At 35.8% G+C, this 4161-nt stretch overlaps 1 protein-coding gene across 1 annotated transcript in view; it reads left to right on the top strand.

Moving 5' to 3' along the window:
- MTFMT (mitochondrial methionyl-tRNA formyltransferase) overlaps nucleotides 1-4161 on the top strand; it is a gene marked incomplete at its 5' end in the record, with an annotated part of 22472 nt that overhangs the window by 8719 nt on the left and 9592 nt on the right. The gene's annotated exons all lie outside the window — the stretch shown is intronic.

Here is a 4161-nt window from a genome sequence, read left to right on the forward strand (position 1 = left end):
CCACATGGAGTTTGGACAAGTGGATATTCACAATCAAAAAAATGAATTTGGAGTCCTACCTCACACTATATATAAAAAATGAACTCAAAATGGATTAGAGACCTAAATGTGGTAGCTAAAACTATAAAATTCTTGGAAGAAAACAAGGGTAAATTTTAATGACTTTGAATTAGACAATGGTTCATAGATATCTTGCCTAAAGGATAAGCAACCAAACTAAAAATAGAGAAATTGGACTTGAAAATTAAAAACTGTTGGGCTTCATCCTGGCCAGGTGGCTCAGTTGGTTGGAGTGTTGTCCTGTACACCAAAAGGTTGCAGGTTTGATCCTCAGTCAGGGCACATACCTACGTTGTGGATTCTATCCCTGGTCTAGGCGCATACAGGAGGCAACTGGTCAATGTTTCTCTCCCAAAAAAAACAATATAAAAGCATATCCTCCGGTGAGGATTAAAAGAAACAGTTGGGCTTCAAAAAACATTCCCAGAAAATGAAAAGGCAACCTATACACATTTGTAATACCTTAACTAATAAAAAAGAAAGAAAAGAAAAGGCAACCTATAGAACAGAAGAAAATATTTGTAAAACATATCTAATAAAGATCTAGTATCCAGATTATATAAAGAACTCTTAAAACGCTACAGCAAAAAGACAACCTGATTAGGAAATGCACAATGGATCTGACATGTCTCACAAGAAGACATATAAATTACCAATAAACCCATGAAAACATGATCAACTTCTTTAGTCATTAGGAAAATGCAAATCAAAACTACACTGAAATACCACTTCACACCTACTAGGATCACTATACCGTATTTGCCGGCGTATAAGACGACTGGGCGTATTAAGACGACCCCCTAACATTTAATGCGTAATATACCGTATTTGCCGGCGACTGGGCGTATAAGACGACCCCCTAACATTTCCACTCAAAATACAGAGTTTGTTATATACTCGCCGTATAAGACTACCCCTCTTCCGCACACCTTCCACACACCAAATAAAAGGTAAAACAATATCAGATTTGATTTTAACATTTTAATTTATATTCAAATGCTTATGACATGCAGGAAAACTGTCACAAGGCTGTATGTAATCAAACATATACATAAAACAGTGCAAGTTTATTACCGGTAAACATACCGGTAATTCACTAAAGAAAACACACTCTATAGACTGGTACCGTAGATGCTTCTCAGGAACACAGGCAAGCAGCCCACAACCTAGAGGGACTGTCAATGATAGAAGAAAGATAACAAATAGAGGGAGAGAGCAAGTGCCGGGCAAGTCCCTAGCAAGTTTGCTGGCGTGACAGTTTCACCTTAAAAGCCTTCAAACTCCTCTTACTGGGTGTATGGTTGGCGGTTTGCGATTTTGCGAGTGTGGTAAAATCGCATAACAGCAAAATCGCATAACAGCCGAGCATACACCCAGCAGCGCTGCTGATGCCTGAACGGTATGTGGAATGAAGTGGGTGGGCATCGGGAGGCCACTATGGCACAGGGCAAGCACTATGGGCAGTCTATCTGAAGTGTACCTGGCGTATAAGATGACCCCCCACTTGGAGGCATATTTTTCAGGGCCAAAAAATCGTCTTATACGCCGGCAAATACGGTAATTAAAAAAACAGACAGTAAAGGTTTTGACACAGATGTGGAGAAATCTGGAACCTTCATACATTGGTGGAGGGAATGTAAAATGGTGCAGCTGCTGTGAAAAACAATTTGACAGTTCCTCAAAAAGTTAAACACGGAGATATATTACTACATAGGCTCCTTATTTCTGCAGTTCACCTTTCCTCGCCACTAAGAAAAGCTGGTGCTATACTAGAAAGAGCCAGAAGGTGAGATTTAATTCCCAGAGCTTCCATTTACTATGAAGAGCAAAACCCTTATCTTCTCTGAGCTTCTGCTTTTTTACCACTAAAGAGGGGTTAATTACCCCGTTCACAACTGTCAAGATCAAAGGAGATAAACTGTGAATTTACATCTATGCAAACATATAATTTTAACAGTAATGATGGTGGACACCGAAATGACTATATTTTTACCATCCCGTTCCTTTCTGCAATGCTCTGACGATAGATGAAGATAAGCTTTACCTCCTCAAGAATCAAAATTATTTTGGGGCCCTGGCTGGGTAGCTCATTTGGTTTTATTATGGTCCCAATACACCAAGGTTGTGGGTTTGATCGGTCAGGGCACGTACAAGAAGCCACCAATAAATAAATAAGGAAGTGGAACAACATATTGATGTTTCTCTCAAATCAATTTTTAAAAAGCTGTATATTTTTATTATATTCCTAACATATTCATAGCTCTCAGTATATATAAACCTCTTTTTAGTCAGTAAGCATGTTTCTAAAGTATTTTGAGTTCTTTGAAAGAAAAGGTTACACACATGAAAAAACTATTGGAAGCAATATGAGTGAAGCAAAATGTGTCAGCACGTTATAAAAGAGAATACTGTACCAAAACGTGTCATATCTAAGAATATGAACACTATGAACTTTTCTTCAAATTTAATATTTTAAATTTAATGTTCAAATCTTTGCAACCACTTAACTCTTCTAAAAATTAAATGTCTTCTTTAAGGGATCTCATAAAAAGAGCACTGAGCTGAGGATGAAAAAACATGGATTCTGATCCTCGGCTTTGCTACTAGCTAGCTGTGTCCGACCTTGGGGAAATAGCTGTGTCCGACCTTGGGGAACTAGCTGTGTCCGACCTTGGGGAAATAGCCGCATTTTCCTGGGCCTCCCTTTCTTCACCTGTGAAATGAGATCAAGCTACACAGTCTGAAAATAAACTCATTTTTAATTCAGAAAATCGAGAGGACTTATTTTCTGCTATGTGTTAATTTTATTAACATCTTTAAATCAAGTTCTAGGTTTTCAGATATATATTATGTAATAAAGGTGGCATTTCACATTGCAGGAAAGGGTGAGATGGATTATCTAGTAAATAGCACTGAGACAACTGGTTAGCATTAGAGAGCTATCTTTTAAAATCAAAATAACATTTAGATGGATCAGGGATTTAATTTTTTTTACAAATCCCACCAAAGACGGAAAAAAACACAATTAAATAATTGTATAAGATTTAATAATCTTGAACTATAGGGAGAGCCTCCTTAAGCATGACGTGAACCACTGAAGTTATGAGAGAAAAGATTGATAATATTACTCCATAAATATAAAAAACGTATGCATGAAAAAAATAGTGTAAAAAGTCAACTAATTGGGAAAAGATTCATAACACACTCAAGAATTAAAGGGCTAATTTCTTAAAAATATAAAAGGCTTTCACAAATTAATAGGCAAAGGTGAACAACTCAGTTTTATTAAAAAATGGGCAAAGAGCATAAATTGGTAGTTTTCATAAAAAATAAAATGTGCAAGTAAATATATGGAATGCTCCTCGGCATCACTAATAAACAATATATTGTCATTTTTTTCTGTCAGCGTTTTAGAGTGAAATGTTGATGCTTTTTAATCCAGGTAGCCCATTAAAAAAACAATAACTAGCTTAGCTGGTGTGGCTCAGTTGGTTGGGTATCATCCCATGCACCAGGAGATCCCAGGTTTGATTCCTGGTCAGGGCACATGCCCAGTTTGCGAGCTCAATCCCTGTAGGAGGCAGCCAATGTTTCTTTCTCATCGATGTTTCTATTTCTCCCTCTCCCTTCTATTCTCTGAAATCAATAAAAACATATTTTTAAAAAGAAGCTATTAACAAAAATTAAAAAAACACAATAACTATCTTCAAATATATATGTATAAAATTCCTCAAATATATAAAAGTCCTCAAACATGTATCTAGCAGGCTATTACCACATTTTTCAATTTTATAATAGCAAAAAATTAAAAATAATGAATATTGATCTTAAAGATACTGGTTTCATAAATTATGGTACATTCATAAAATGACATACTATATAGCAGATAAAAAGAGTGAAATAGATAAGTGTGTACTAATGAAAAGTCCATGATTTATGGTTAAGTAAAAAAAGTTCCTTATAAAACTGTATGTTCTAGGTTTTTAATAATAATATTGGTAGGGAAAAAAAGGATATTACATCCACCAAACTGTTAACAGTGGTTACCTCTGGGGATGGGAGTACAGAATAGTTTTATTTTCTAAATTTTTAATATAATTG

Source organism: Myotis davidii, unplaced genomic scaffold, assembly GCF_000327345.1.
Source record: "Myotis davidii unplaced genomic scaffold, ASM32734v1 scaffold461, whole genome shotgun sequence".
Lineage (NCBI taxonomy): Eukaryota > Metazoa > Chordata > Mammalia > Chiroptera > Vespertilionidae > Myotis > Myotis davidii.